Source organism: Talpa occidentalis, unplaced genomic scaffold, assembly GCF_014898055.3.
Source record: "Talpa occidentalis isolate TD23 unplaced genomic scaffold, MPIMG_talOcc4v2.1 talOcc4.5, whole genome shotgun sequence".
Taxonomy (NCBI): Eukaryota; Metazoa; Chordata; class Mammalia; order Eulipotyphla; family Talpidae; genus Talpa; species Talpa occidentalis.
In genome coordinates, this window is record NW_023604861.1 from 36,167,955 (window position 1) to 36,185,540 (window position 17,586).

Here is a 17,586-nt window from a genome sequence, read left to right on the forward strand (position 1 = left end):
CTACCCTATCTGTTTATATTCCAATTTAAATTGATGTTGTTTCAATAAAAGTTATAGCATATTTCTAAAAATCTCACTAAGCCCTAAAATTCTGTATGTAAACATCATCTTAGGTCTGAGAGAAACAAATACTGATCATACTTCCTATCTAAATTCATAACCAATCAAGACACACATAAGAGATAAGGTAGCAGATATGAAATATGATGCAATTATTAAAGTAGTATAAGACGTGACTAGTTATGCAGATTTTTTTGTATATTAAACACATGGGTTAGTTTTGAAATACATTCACACACAAGACAGCCACAAGCTTTATTTCTCAAGGGCAAAATGTGCTCTTATAGAATCAACAGCATAACTAATTTTATAGGATTATTGTGGAAAGAGGAAATCAGTTGTGGTGGATGGAGAGCAGTCAGGAGTATTAGTTTTGGTGGAGTTTTTCCAGAACAAAAGAAGGGAGTTGATGTTCACCAAGACTCCAACATCCTTTGTTTACTGAAACTTGCTTTTGTTGCCTCTCTAGAATTCAAAACATAGCTCCAGTAGAAGAAAGATGCCATAAGCAAGATGCAGTGAGCACATGGCCTCGGAGTGTTCTGTGAATACTTATTTTATTGCCTCCCATCTGAACATTGAGATAGAGGAGAGCTGGATAATTCCTTTATATATTGTTCTTTCATGTACTGCTCCTTAAGTAAATTCTGAATATATTTCAAAGAAAAATGGAATACTAATCAAAGTATAAGTGGAATTTCACTAATAAAAAGATTCTTCTTGATTCTCTGATATTTATATGCATGCTGTATAACAAATTACTAGTTAACTGCATATATCTGAGCTGAATATAAAAAAGTATTGATATTTGTTTTTCTTATGAAATATGCTTATTAGCATTATTACAAAACTGTTTAAGATTGTTTTGAGTCTTTTACATATAAATGAAATTTATTTTTTTAACTAATTTCACTTCACTTTTAAATATGGTTTCATTAACTTCCCAAAACTTTAATTCATTCTATTTGGAATAGAAACTGGAAATCATGGCTAAGAACATTAAAACAAATCTACCAATTGCAGTTTGAGCTTGACCATAAACATTTTGTAAATGCTGTCTTCGAAGTTAATGAAATAAAAATGTTTATAATGATGTGATTTTGACTGACTTTGGCAAATCAATATCAATATTATATGTATTTTTTCTCTAATCATTTATAAATGAAAGCTGGTTGTTACTTGACACAAGTAAACAATATAAGTAAGCAATATTTCCTTAAGAGGATTTTAGGCTTAAAATAGCTATCATAAAACATTAGTGGTGAACTTAATGTGATACATACAGACATTGATTTATAATGATGCATGGGCCTCCCTGGTGGCACAGGGGTTAAAGTTTCAGCACTATCAAGCTATCATCAGCCACCGCAGCCAAGAGTTCGATCCTGACCAAGGAGTTAACCCACACGGCACAGCAGACCTCTTCTGTTTCACCTGCTGCTTCCCTCAGCAGCATATTTCGGTAGATCTGCCTGTTTTGCTCCCCATTCTGTCTCTGGTGAATCCTCTCACCCCCGCATATCTGTCTACACCCCAGTTCTTATATGCATAAATGAATAAAAATAAATCTTAAAAAAATGATGCATACCTGAAACTTATATGGATAATGCAATGTTATTAAATTAATTTTAAAAAGATATATTAGAATAAATGAAATATGGTCATAAAATAATATTAAAATATTTCCTGAATTTGAAGCTCTAATTATCAGGCTAGAGTTACTGCCTTCCATTAAGTTTCAGGGCAACACTTATTATTTCTACATTCTATTAATGTACTGTACACACTTTCATTTCTGGCTGTATTTCAGACTAAACACATAGATTGACCCTCTATAAAACTATCAAAATTTTTGTATAAATGGCAAACATTTTGTCAACCAAAAAAGACATTATATAAGTTGTTGAACTGAAAAGAAGACAAAGAATGCTCAGCCACAAACAAGTTAGTGCCTGGCTTCTCTCAGAAGACTGAGAGTTTATGAAATAAACCCATTTAATGTTGATTAAGGTAGGTATACTACAAAGAATTCTCTTTAAGTTCTTCTTCCATAAGATTTTTTCCTCCTACAAAAGTGATGAGGAATAAATACCCTACTAACTAAATATTCCTATAGGGCAGTAATGAAACTTACTTTTCATAGAAGGTGGACTTCGGTGAAAGCAAAGCAAAGTATACTTGATTTATAATTTATATATACAATCTACTTCTGATGTGAATTTGCAGCATAAATGAACACTGCTGCTATGCTTCAAAATTCTCAAGATCAGAATTTGTTTTAAATGGACCTAGAAGTGCTGAACTATGTATTTGATAAAAACATGTAAATTCTGTCAGAGGAGACACCCCATTCCAAGACTCAAAGAAACCTAGCAATCACAATTTCAAGCAAAATGCATATATATATAAAATCAATAAAAAATCACCAACATGCAAGGAGACACAAAAATTGCTAATAACAAAGACAAGAATCAGGAGTGCAAAAGTTCAGATACTGTAATCAATCAGTCACAGAATATAAATTAAATATGTTTAATATGCAGAAGATAGTAAAGATCTGAAATATAACTATTAAGCAAGATTGGGCCTCCCTGATGGCACAAGAGTTTAAGATGCAATCTATGAACTGTCTGCAGCCTCTGCAGCATGAGTTCGATCCCCGGCCAGCCAGGGAGCAACCCACATGGCGTGGAAGACCTCTCCTGACTTGCCTGCTGCTTCTCTCAGCAGTGTATTTTGGTCAATCTGCCTGTTCTGTTCCCCACTCTGTCTCTGGGGAATCCTCTCACCTTCCACACCTCTGGCCTGTACCCCAGTTCTTGTATGCATAAATACATAAAAAATCTTGAAAAAAATATTAAGATTGAAAACAAAATGTTTGGAAGTAAATATAAAATAATTGAAATATAAATGTGTGATATATTTAACAGTACCATTAGGTCAAGTTAAAGAGAGAAATAATAATCTGACACAAAAATCTAATAATGTTACTGAGAACAAAACACATCTATATAAAGGACTGAAAAAATACATGAAAGAGAGATGAGTTGTGGGATATCTAAGAAGGTTTATAGTAAAACATACAGCATGAAGAAAGAATTACAGCTAATCTCTATAGCCTGGTATATCTGAAATAAAAGCTATAAAATATTAAGCTAACTAGTGAGATTTAGCAGACTTTTATCTTGTAAATCATGTGTTATGAAAGTGGTAAATATAAAAGTTATGTCTAACTATGCAGCTATAAAATGATGCTGCATCCAATTTGTAATCTTGAAGCACTGAACATGAAAAATAAAAATGTATATAGTGGAGAAAAAGATGAAAAGCTGATACTCCTAAGTGAGCGGCATCGGTAAGCTGCCACACTAGCACTGAACTATCTGACCTCAGTCTTTTGTTTCATGAGATGTAAAACCCTCATTTGTTAGCCTATGTTATTTGAGTTTTCTGTTAATCTCAGTGGAAAATATCTGCACATCAGTCTTCCTACCAGCATCATAAAAGTGCTCTTTTCACTACTCCCTCACAACTGAATATTATCTTTCAAAAAATATTTAGTTTTTAATAAATGAAAAGTATCATTTTAATTTAACTTGGATTTCACTGATTATTTTTGGTTTTGAAGATGTCACATATTTATTTCTCATCTTTTTTATTGGATTTTTGCAGTATAATCTTTACCCATGTATATCTTATATTTTCATATCATATTATTATCATTACAAAATTTTATAGGGTAAAAATAATGAATTATTTGCTGGTTAAACTATTATCTAATTATTAAATTAATTTCACTAGATACTCCAGATAACAAATTGTTTGAAAATATTTGTAAGCTATAATGTTATTTTTTACTGACCAAAATGTAAGATAAAGGTTTCTATTAAAACTCCCACAGTCAACTCACTTTTGCACACATAAATTCACTGACATGACTCTTGGTTCTCTTAGCCAACATGGTGTTATTTAATGGGTAAAATTTAGCTTATTCCTTGTAAAGAAAGTGGCACTTCCATTTTTTAAAATGATCAATAATTTATTAATGTGGTTTGGTAAGAATTCTTATAGAACAAGACATAACATATAATTTGCTGCTAAATGAGGGCTAAATTTAGGGAAAATATCATCTGTAGTGAATATTTTATCAAAGATACCTACTGGAAAATATGCTTCTATATAAATCTGTTTTCTACCACTTACTATGTCCTGGAATGCCCTTATTCATGATGCTGTTCAAAATAAAATATATTATTCCACACCTCTGATGACTCCATTTTATCCTTTCCATAAGAAGTAATTCAAAATTTGATTCCTACAACGTTTCTCCACTATTCACCTCATCTTTTAACCACATAAAGATGTTTATTCTTTCTAACTTTAGCTTAATTATAATGACTTCAATATCTGTGCTATAGTTTCTTTCTGTTCTGCCAATATTTCATTGTGTATTGTGTATTATATACAGCAGTTTCTCATGAAAAACTTATTGAATGTTACTCTATTTAAAAAAAAAAAAGAACCCATCTTGTCACAATAATTTCGTAGTCTATGCTTTCCCTACCTTTACCACCTATGAATGAATCTTCAACCCATTTATTTCATAGGACATAAGTAAGGATCTTATGTGAGGCTATTTTACTTGTCAACAACCTAAGATGTGTTCCAAAATTAATCTATTTGGTGTGAATAGTGAAAAAAATCACCAATAGGTTATAAAACACAAGTTTAATATTCTTATTGTATGAGCACATTTTGAAATTATTAATAATATGAATACGCTAAGATCCTTTCATCATACTTAGTGAAAGCTCAAGCCGTATCATGAGGAGGATAACAAAACATGACCCCGTTTTCTGTGATTGATGTTGGAGAGCAGGAAAGTTAAAATTTTCTCAGCATAAATATTTACTGAGCTACCTCTGATGAATATACCATGGTTTAGGGCTCTGTCTGATCTGAGAATTTTGCAGCTTTTACTCTCATGCCAATAAGTGACAGGTTACTATTAATGACAGGTGGGCTGTCTACAGCAAGCAGGACTGTCAGGCTGAATGCTTGTCATGGGGACAATTTTAAAATGAAAGAGATATTACATTTATTTAGGAATTATTCAGTGATGTTACTAACAATCACAGAGGAAATTCAGCTTTTTTTTTTTTTTGATGTTGACTATAGATTCAGAGCTGTTTTAAAACACCTCCTAATAGAGATACAAAAACCTTTAAGAAATGCTTAATGTATAGCAAACAGAAATTTGTGAAAAGGGAAATAAATGCTGAGTATGTTGTACTTGTATGAATTTTAACGTCATGTTAGTAATGAAGTAACTGTTACTCAAGGATCATACATCTAAGCAGGTATTATACAAAAAGGTGGTATGAAATGAGCTCTCTAAACTCATTCATATTGATGGAATGACTAGCACTGTAATCGCTTGCACATTCTCTTAGTGTCTCCTGAGCAACATTCTGTGTTCCCAATGACAGGGAAAACAGAAACTGCAGAACGATGTGCAGTTCTAGAGTACAATGCACTTTTGTAAGTTTAAAGTTTGTTGAATTTTTATATGCTACTATGGATAAAAAACACGAGATAGAATCTGGCCTATATTTGAAAAGTTTGAAATTCTTAATGTCAAAAAATGAAATCAAGAATGCAAGTACAAGTATATAATCTATAATCATGAAAAATGGAATCCCTTCTTACTCAGGTGGAAGTGGTAAAAAGTATGCTACCCCTAAAAGCCATTATTATAAATACAAATCCCTATACTGAGCTTAATCATACATACACCTCACCTGCTAGTACTACCTCAGTCTTGAATTCCCAATGAAGGAGCATGAAGAAGATTTGTTGGTCTAGAAAACGTCTGTAGGTATTCTATGCGACTCTTTCAGGAATGCTCTAAAAAAACCCTCCTACTAAAAAATTCTTTGGTGCAACTGTGCTTTAATGATATGGCTTTACTGATGTAATTTCTTAGATTTTAAACATGAAGATTGAAATCTCTGCAGATAGTTTTTAAAGGATTTTAATGATGATTATCAAATAGCTACAACATTCCTTAACATTTGTTACTAATAAACATTAATTTTAATATCCCTACTGCGTATAATAAATGAATATTCAGTAATATGTCATTAGAATTCCTTCAAATACATTATTATGCATTAAAAACTCTTTTTACTGAAATATTTGTCTACATGTACTAAGGCTAGCTATATAGGAATTCATTAAAATTTATTATATTTTGCAGCTTGCATTTTATGAATGTTTATTCATATTTACCTTGTCTGCATGTGCTGTATAGAAATTCATTCAAATTTATTGTATATTATGCTTTGCTTTCTAGTTACCATCATTACTCAAATATATTACAGTATTAGCTTATGCAGGGTTTTGTAAGCTAGTATTTACCAGTATATAAATACATGTATTATTTCTGACTACCTAGCCTTAAATTATTTTTCAGTGCTAGTATAATATTAGTGCTTACATAAAACTTATGCTTTACTATAGAATCCCATTGTATACTATACTATATTTTCATCAGCAAAATGTTTTACAAGTAAAATAACTTTAAAGTTACTTCAAATCTATTTTAAAAAGTGCTGAAATTATATTTTTTGCCAGAATTTTTACTATACATATTTACGTAACTCGTTATGCCTACCTGCTCTAAATGTTCTCAGAAATATAGATGCTTCTGAAAATAAGAGGAAAAACACTCTCCTTACGCACTGGTAAGGAAGCTAGCAAATATTAGGATGTGCCATCATGTACCTTTTAAATTACAGTGGTTATTTGGTAGAACTACAGATGTTCAACAGTGAGGATCTCCAAAGTGGAAAGTTTAAAGCTCATTCTTTGTCCAAAGTGGAAAGTTTAAAGCTGATTCCACCTTTCCAGGATGGTTGCCTCTACAGAACAATAAATAAGGACATAATGACCAAATTAGAGATTTGTACTGGACCTCAAAAAGATATACACAGTGAAGATTTTTGAAGATTCACATGGACTACATTATTGTTAAAGTTTTGTTTTAAGACAAACTAGGGACTATTTATGACATTTATTATTTGTGCCTTAATTCAGTTAGTCATATTTCAAGATAAGCCAAAATATTATGAGTATTTAACATATGGTAACATTTGCAATTACCACTCACATCATCATAAATCTACTATTAATTCATAAACTCTGAATCAACAATCATAACCCTTCCTCCATATTAAATTAGGCATCAAAGTTTACTGTTTATAAGTTAGTCTGCTTGCTCTTTTATTTTTCTACATGTCTGTCCACTCCAACATTTCTTTTATACTTAACATTCTTGTTTACAAAGCTATTTCAATCCTATATTATATTTTACTTTGACTCTGCAGGTGCCTTCTAATTTATCTCCTACATCTATATAAACTCTTTTATCTCTTCAATACCCTCCCCCAAAGTAGCATTCATTTATTTAGGTTTGGGGCCCTGTTAGAAATTGTAAAGGACTCTGTTGGAGATTTCTTAGGATGTCTTTCCCTCCTCCATTAACATCCACCCTAAAAATAGTCCTTTGGGAAGGTGGAAATGTAGTTAGCCCTTTAATACCTTTTTTCTTGCTATTCCCCCCTCTGAAACAAAACTCCCACATGTCTACACACTCACTAAAGAGAAAAAACAAAATGAAACAACACCACATATTTAATTTCCAAGGGAAAACATTCATTTGTAATTTGAGAGATTATCATAATTCTGATTCTGCTCATATTCCCAAGCTTCCCTTCCACTATGATATCCCTCATGCTCTATACCATACTTCTTTTTCTATACCATCCTCAAGCTCATTCCTTTTTCCCTCTCATACTATAAAATTTTCACTTCATGCATTATATTTTACAATGTACAAAGGTCAACTTTATCTGCTTCCTTTTCAGAAAAAAAGTGTTTTAAATTTCCACTTTGAAATATAACCTAGTAAGCCATGAATATCTTGATTTTATGTACCAAACACATAATAGTACATATACCATGGAATTCCCCACATATTATTGCTGATTCACTTATCATTGATTATGATTCAAAACCTACATAAAACTATTTGGTTTCTCTTTAACATTATATGTGTGTGTGCGTGTACGTATATATATATATATATATATATATATATATATATATATATATACACATATATATATATATACACGCACACACACACATATATATACATACAACATGACAATGACATGTATATATATGACATGACAATGACATGAAACAAGATAAAATTTTAGCAAGCTTAAGTATCATTTAACATTATTTAAAAATATAGATAGTAATAATACTTTTAGATGTCCACTAAAAATCTAAATTATAACAGGCTGTAGTATAGGTTTAGTAAGTTTGTTCAAATTTATCTTATCCCTATCCTATAAATAGTAGTTCTGATCAATTTGTGAATGTTAATATGATTAATTTTGTTACTTATGTATTCTTGGGGAACAACTGTATTTTTTGGTAACAGACAATTATCATTTACAATTACCAGATAAACCATCATTTATATTATCTGAGTCCAAGAAATGTATCAGATCACGATCTTTCTGTTCAAATACTGTAATACAGTAATAGTGGCAGGATAAAAGGGTAGTATATGTAGATAAATATGAGGCAAAAGACATAGTTCATTTTGTTTTCTTGATATTGCAGTAAGCAGTAAACAAGGTTAAACAAAAATATGAAATAATTAAGAGAGGAAAGCAATAAAAGAACAAAGATAAAAGAGTAATGAAAATATCCAAGATGAAGAAAATTACAAGGTATTTTTAAAAAGGGAAAGTAGGAAAATCAATAAAAAAAAGAGTAAGTTGCAGATTGAGAAACGAGGGGTCAGTATGGTAGAAGGGAAATTATAGAATGGGGAAAAATACAAAAATGGCTTAAAAGTGAAAAGAAGCAAGAATATGTAAATAAGGAAATAAGTTAAAAAGAAATAAATATATTTTTTAAGTGACAGAAACAACTGATATGAAGACCAAATCAAGATGGGCATACCAAAAATAAATAGAGGGAGTTAAAAGCTCTATAAAATAAAAAGGGAATCCAAAGAAATGCATAAACTACCAAGAGAACAGTGGATCTGGAAGGAAAAAAAAAAGGTGCAGTTGTGCCCAGGGGATGCTTTTACAGACATTAGTTTCACTTAGCTCATTAGAGCAGGTTCAACAGGAAATAAAGAAACCGGGAAAAAAGAAACAAGTCAGATAACAAATATTTCTATTTTACGTCTTTCATAATAGAACCCAGTCTTGTCAGAATACTCTGAGAGGAAATCAAATTAGATTTCATTGGATGCATAAGTAAAAAAGCATAGTTAAAGAAACCTAAAAGCCAGGACCCACTACAAAATAGAACAACTACATGGTTACATAAAAAGAAGGTTTCAACAATAGAGTGTTTCCAGCTTTTACTTTTTCCTTTTGCTGTCTTTCTTGCTAACCATACCTATTAGTGCACTCAGCTGGCTCAGATTTGCTTTAGAAGCCTGAACTGACCTTAAGACACTCCCCTCTAGTGAGTTTCTGAAGTTGTACACTGCTAGAAAAAGCTTTTGAAATTGTACTTCCCTCTACCCGCATTCTTAGTTGTCTGAATATACATGTGTTCAACATTATCTTTCTTGTCCGTACCAATTTCAGTTATTGCTTAGTAAACTAAAGCAGTTGATAATGATAAGTGTAAGGAATGAGTTCACTTTGTACAGTCTTGGATTATTGTCTGGTGTTTGTTTTTTGGTATTAGGAGAATCAAAATATTTAAAAATGATTACTATTTGGTATAGCATCTACTGTATTGGTAATACATAGAACTTTTATTAACCAAACAAAACAGTTTATGTAGAAGTCAGATTTAAATTTTAGGGGATAAAAGCTTAATCTATTCTAACAAGTCAGCTACTAAGATTAAACTAATTACCTAACTTCTAAGTTTCATTCCTCAACACTCAAACCTTCTGTAAAAAAAATGTCCTTATATTCACATGCAGAACCAATTATTCTTAGAGCTTTAATAGATTTTATACACCATGTATCACATCTCACATTTGTGATTTTTGTCAGTTTATATGCTAGATTTGCTTCATCTGTTAGATTACATACTAGATTGTATAATCTAAGAAAGCAGGAACAAGCAGGCATGTATCATATACATGTATATGCTATGTGCCAGCAGAATACAGTTGAGTATTGTACAGACTTTGTTCTATAGCTGGTATTTCCAATATTTTAAATGTATAATATCTGTTCGAAGTTAATAATCAGGAAAAAGAAAATCCAAGGGATGTGAATACAGTCTTTTAATTCAGTCAAGCAGTTGATTCCTGGTACTTGCTCAGACAAACAGGATTTAGAAAAGCTGACTTGGGTCTTGGCTTCCACATACATAAAGAGAGATAATGATATTAAGTTCATAAGGTTGATATGATAAGCATAAGGCACAGCGTATTTAGAGTTTCTAAGAAACAATAAATTTTTAAAAGTGAATAACATTATAATGATTTGTTAATGATCAAAAAACATTCTGGAAGCTTTACACAGAGAAGAAACTCATATTCTGGTTCCAGTGCTTCATAGTTTTACAAAAAAAATTTCAAGTAATTCAACCTTGAAGTTATAAATAAATTGTTGAATTATGTTAGGACATAGGTGAAAATATTACATCATCCATTCACCAACAGATTCCGTAAACAAATAAACAAATGAAAAACTCTATAGAGCAAGAAATTAGGAATATGGACATGTAGCTCTACAACAAAACCTCAGGGCTGTGAAATATATTGAAGTATTACAATGAAATAAAATAATGTCTTCAAAGATGCTATAGGAAACATTTGCTTGATAGAGTAAACTTAATTAGCTCTGAAATTTCTATTAGTAAAATTACATGCTACCTTTTTATCCATAATTTTTCTATCACTTTTAGTACAGATATTCATTGCTGTACCTTTCTCTGGAAAGCCAAATTGCTAGTCACAGTTGTCAATCAAAAATTTTGACAACAATCAATTTTCAAGCTTATTATTGCTTTATAAATCCAAATTATTTCACATTCTAAATTACTACACAATCCAACAACAAAGACACAAATAGCCCAATTAAAAAATGGGCAAAGGAGGGCCTCCCCTGGTGGTGCAGTGGTTGAGTGCTGGGCTGCGAAGCTACCCATAGCCTCTGCAGTGCGGGTTCGATCGATCCCCAGCCGCTGGCAAGGGTCCCACATGGCATGCAGACCTCTCCTGCCACACCCACTGCTCCCCTCAGCAGTGTATTTCATCAGTCTGCCTATTCTGTTCCCTTCTCTGTCTCTGGTGAATTCTTTCACCCTCCCATGCTTCTGACTGTACACAGTGCTTGTATAAATAAATAAATAAGTCTTTAAAAAAATGTGCAAAGGAACTCAATAGTCACTTCACCTAAAGAAGACATTCAGATGGCCTGTAGACATATAAAAAATGTCCAACATCACTCATTATAATAGAAATGAAAATTAAAACCACACTTTACATACCACCTTACCCCTGTGAGAATGGCCAATATAGAAAAGAATGGAATTAATATTTGGTGATGTTGCAGTGAAAAAGGAACTCTCATCCACTGTTGGTGGAATACAAGCTGGTACATACAGCCCCAGTGAAAAATGGTATGGAATATCTCAAGAAAATAAAAATGGAAATTCCATTTGATCCACCAATACTGCTATTAGGTATTTACCCAAATAACATGAAAAATTTAACACAAAAATATTTATCTACATGTACATATATAGTAGCATGGTTTACAATCACCAAATCATGGAATCAACCCAAATTCCCTTCAAAAGATGAATGGATGGGAAAACTGTGGAGCATAGATGCACTGGAACATTACACAGTGGTGAAGAAATATGAGGTGGTGATATTTGGCACACAACTGATGAACATTGAGGTGACTATGTTGAATGAAATCAGTCAAAAAGTGAAAGACACATTTTGCATGGTTTCACTCATATGGATATAGACACCCCAAAACCAATGGCAAGCAAACACTAGAAGAAACAAACTTTGAACTATGCAAAAAAGGAGGTAAGACAGAATAGAGGAAAGGTTCCAGGGGATGGGACACAGAGGAAGTTGGGGTAGGGGCTTGGGTGGTTAAGTGGAGACAATAAACAAATAAATAGTTTCAAGAATAAGGAGCAATGTAAGAAAGTATTATTTAATGTAGAACAATAAAAATATACCACACAATTATCTGACATAGGAACTAAAATGCAGGGGGGTTTATGTGTATGTGTGTGTATATGTATGTATCATCTGTCATCATTGACCTTTATCATCCAGAAGTCAGTCAGCTCACTTTGAACTAGCTAGATCTGAATAACTAGCCTTAATCTATAGCTTCTCAATAGTTTCTGATTAATCATAGATTTTTTTAACTCTTTCTCAAATGCTCAAAGCAGGCATGGACATGTGGCAGTGAAATGACTTCTTCTCAACCTACATCAACCTCAAATATGCCCTTTCCTCAAATAAGTTTATTAAAGTTAAACTGCTTAAATAAAACCAACTAAAGGAAAGGGCCTGTAACAGCTCGGATAAGCTATCTGGTTTTAAAATGGGTACCAATTTTCAAAGCTTCAAACACTGGTAATCCCCTATTTGAGAATGTATTGTCAGTGTAAATAAGTCTGAAATTGAAAATGCTCCATTTGGTCTATCATATTAGACTGAGTGACCTGAATAATGCATTCTCTTCTATTGTGTAGAGCAGTGATATTCTCAAAGCTTCAAGCGCCCTCAGCAGTCAAGATGTAGGTGTCCTTTTGATCTTCCACTTGACTTCTCCAATATTTCAGTAATTATCCTTCCATAAGTTGAACCATTGCACTTTCTGTACCATCTTTATAGAACCCACATTGCATATTGTCACAGAGGGGAAGGGTCACATTTCAAACAATTATTTAAACTGAGTGATGATCAATATTGTTGTCTCCTCATGTAAGTGAAAGAAATGGCATGTGTAACTTATGACAGCATCCCAGGGTGCACACTGTTTTAGAAATACATCATGAAAGTAAAGACAGGCTATATGACACAAATCACCATATCGCATCAGAATCTAAAAATACTCAAGTGGGTTGGGAAACTCAGGTTCATTTTCTTTGAGTATCAGGTGTATTAAAAACTGTCCTTTAAGAACACAGCTCTGTCCACTAAATCAAGAACAGAGTGCAAATAAAATTTCAAGTTCATGTAATGTTCAAGGACAGAGCCTATGCAGAAATATTAAATTAATCAGAAGGGCTTTATCCATCCAAACCCTATGTAGGGGTGGGAATGGCTTGCCAGATTGATGCTATCATCTGGTTTGCCTGCCAAGTATAATTCTATGGCAGAGATGTGTACTTCAGGCTCTGGAGCCTGATATTACACCTTTAAATTGCATTATAATCAGCATTTCTTTCAAATTGTATCTTTAACAAAATAAGGCTAAAGCTTTGACTTAAGGTGTAGTTTAACAGAAGGAACAAAGTAGGCAGAATAGGATGAATACATAATTGTGTCTCTTTGGCACTTTGTATCTATCTTTGGAAAAATTAACATTTTGTTTTATTCATTAGTTTACCTGGATGTGTTTTGTTACCCAAATCAATGAGCCTGACTTTGAATAATTCCTTATTAACTTGTGTGGATCTAGTTAGGTGATATCTTTGTTTAGAATATCTTTGAACTTCTACATCAGCACTAGGTACATTTAGAATAAGAAATTATGTACACATTTCCCATATTGGTTTAGAGATTTTCAGTGATGAAGGAAATTACTGAAAAATTCTAGTTTAGCCATGATGCTGATTCAGTACAGGAACTTCCTTAAAAGTTGAGAGAACTGAAGAAATGAATAGCAGTTTATGAAAAACTGAATAGATAGCGCAGATATAAGCATAGACATTGAATAACGTCATATTTGGAATCCCAAAGTGTGATTCATGTTATTATTATAATTACCATAACTCATTGACTTCAATAGTATAAATTCTTATGCATCACATTTGAGAAACAATGAGAAATTTCAAGTAAAAGAAAAATCATACACATGAACTAGAAAGATAGGATATGAGTCTAGAAAGTAGATTATGGCAAAGTGGTGCTATACTTTGGCTAACATGACAATGGATTTGATTTTTCTCTTTTAGAGAAACACAGAGTTAATGCAGAGGTTTTAAGCAAGCAAAGAAAAACAGGCTATATAATTTTTATTTGAAAAATATTTGAACATTACTGAATGTTAGAAAATAGAAAAAAAAACATTAGTTCCACTAGGTTAACACAGCTAATATTTTATTTCCTGTGCATACTATTTCAGTATTTTTTTATTATTCATATACTTTCTTTACAAAATTGCCATCATTATACACTTTCATATTATATTATAATGCCTTTTTCACTTAACATGTCATGTTCATTTTTCTCAATAGTGCTACATAATTTTTCTAATTACCACTTCTAATAGGCATATAGTTTTTCATTAGGAAGATGTACCATAATTTACAATTTAATTAACCATTCTTCTACATGAGTATTTCAATTGCTTCCAATAGTTCTACATTATAAGTAATGTTTATATGTCATTGTGCATATAGCTTACACTATTATTAGAATTTTGAAGTAGTGATAACAGGTCAAAATAAATGAACTAGCTTTTGGCATGATACATGTTGCTATGGATTTTTTTCCCCCTAAAGTTAAATATTACTGATTTGCCTTTTTTTTTTACTAATATATATATAATTTTAGGATTATGACTTCATACCTCAACACGTGCACATGCTTCGTTTACCCTACTAAAATGTGCACCAATTTTTACAGTTACTGATTTACCTCTAACTTTGTCAATAAGTGCAGATTTGTTTTTCTTAGAAGAACATTCACAAGATTGTGGTAGAAGGACTTCTGTAAAGAAAGTTAAGTGAATGGTGCATTAGTTAAGAGCCAGTATTAAAAAACAATATACATGAAGAAACTGATAGAAGAGTCAATGGGAATAACAGTCATGTCAGCTTACAACTTACTGCATTCTTTCTAAGAGCCAGATACATGTCATGCTCTAAATTTCAAATATTTTACATTAATTGTGGAACTTTAGGACATAAACTGTACTATAAATTCTATTTTGGATATGAAGTCTCTGAAACAAAGAAATTAATAGGTAAGATAAACAACTTTTGAGTAGCAGGTTTCGGATATAAAGAGAAGAGCACAGCCAGCTTCCTAATGTAGTCCAACATCCTGATCCCCACTCCCCACCCCATCGTACCATATTACCCATACTACATTATTTTTCATTCCTGGCTGAGAATGTATATGTAGATTTACATATGGATTGTACACATGTATGCATCTAGACTAGGCAGAGAATTCATAAAAATAAAATATAATTTTTCCTCTAACACAGATATAAGAAGGATAAACTTCAGATATTTCTTATGTACACACAAACATGCAAACAACATATTCATTAAATAATAGTATAGTATGATGATTTTCTATATTAATATCTATAACATAGAATTTTGATTCCCACTCTTCATTTAATTTTCCTATTATAAAATTGCAATATAGGAGCCTCCCTGGTTGCCTAGGAGTTAAGTCTCAGCGCTATCACCACTGCAGCCTCAGTTCCATCCCAGGCCAGGGAGCTAACTCATATATGGCACAGCAGACCTATCCTGTCTTGCCCATTGCTCCCCTTAGCAGTGTAGTTCAGTAAATCCACCTATTCTGCTCCTCACTGTGTCTCTAGTGAATTCTTTCACCTCTCCACACTTCTGGCCTATACCCCAGTTCCCTACACACAAAAAAATATTGCAATGTGTACCACTAAAGAGTCCATTTTGATCTTCTAGATTCTATACTGCCTTGAAACAATTATGATAGGATATGATTATTGCCTCTATTTTATTGGCCCAGTTTTAATTTTTAGTGCTTCTTTAGTCTTCTGAATAATCAATACTATATACTTCAGAAGCACATTGTACTAACTTCTGTTTCCTCCAGTGTTTTAGTTAAACCTTCCAAATTTACAATTTTCATAATTTTACATTCATTTCAAATTGATTCATTATTCAAAATATAGTTAAAATAGTCTGTAATCTTCACTATCTTCTTTACCTCCTTCTTCCATCTCAATCAAGGACAGGTCTAATGGGTACATCCTCAACTACTGAATACAGAGTAATTTTTGCCCAACATCTTTATTTTTTGCCCTGTATTTCAAAACATAATTATACAATGCTTATATTCAATAAATTATTCAAACTTTTAAACTTTTTCTTTTCAGATAGTTTGAAATTTCCAGGAGGGTAACACAGGTTTTATTTTGGTCATATCTTATAGATCCTAGCACAGAAAATTTTTGAAAATTAAATAAAAGGCACTCAGTAAGCTCTTATCGATTGGTTGCCTAGTTATATCTATTCTTTAGTTTCTTAGATGTAGGAGGTCTTTAAGGCATTAAAGTTAAAATAGAACATCTATTAACAAAAATGTCCTATTACTTTGTCACTGAAAGGCAAAGTGAGTGTTTGTTACAGAACTGAATTGTTACAGATATTAATATATATAATTGCCATATTATACTATTGTTACTTAAATATGTGTTGTTTGTATGTTTGCGTGTGCATGAGATATCTGAAGTTTATCCTTTTATATTCACGTTAGAGAAAAATTATAAATTTTATTTTTATGAATTCTCTGCCTAGTCTATATGCATAATTATCTAAGTTTGATTACACACACATACAATTAAAATAAAGTCTTTTACCATGCTGCTTATTCTCTTTTGGAATGCAGTGTAATTTTAATGGAAAAACAATATGAAACCAATGAAAGTTTCTTCAAAGAGTAAATAGCTCTATTCTATTGGCAGAAGCAGTCCCAGAGAATATTTTTTATTAATTCATTTTTATTTTCTTATATCATTGTTCATTTATGCACAATATTGGATTACTCCCTTAGTTGTAGTCCCCATAATTTCCCCATCACCACCACATCTATGAACTGTCATAATAGTCCCTTGTGCTCTTCCCTCCTCTATTTTGACTCTTTTCCCTCTCCCTCCCCTGTTGTATGTTTTTAAATTTTATAAGTCTTTAAATTGTCTTTAAATTTTTATAAGTTATAATTAATTTCTATTCCCCTGTTTTAGGACACTATAAACTGATTTCTACAAAGGGAACACCTCTTATTTCTGATTCTTGTCTTCTCTGAAGATACTAAGAAGTATTAGGTCCATTCCTGAATATAAATCTGAACAAGGTTTCTGGAAAATAGTATTGTATGATGCTTTTTATTTTTTATTGTGGGCATTGAAATATCCATAGTTGTTATGATGAATTAAAAATGCTGGCCATATTGAATTTTTGCTGATTGTTGAAAACCTGTGCTTAGTAGTTGAAGTTTCAATGTTGGGTTCACTATTTTTCCTCTTTTCAAGTTGATTA

At 31.9% G+C, this 17,586-nt stretch overlaps 1 long non-coding RNA gene across 1 annotated transcript in view; it reads right to left on the bottom strand.

Annotated features, from left to right (window-relative positions):
• The window catches only part of LOC129146856 (uncharacterized), a 152,648-nt gene that overhangs the window by 9,258 nt on the left and 125,804 nt on the right, over nt 1-17,586 (bottom strand). Inside the window, exon 2 of the long non-coding RNA XR_008554140.1 lies at nt 6,847-6,983. This is a non-coding gene — a long non-coding RNA (uncharacterized LOC129146856). The remainder of the gene's footprint in view (nt 1-6,846; nt 6,984-17,586) is intronic.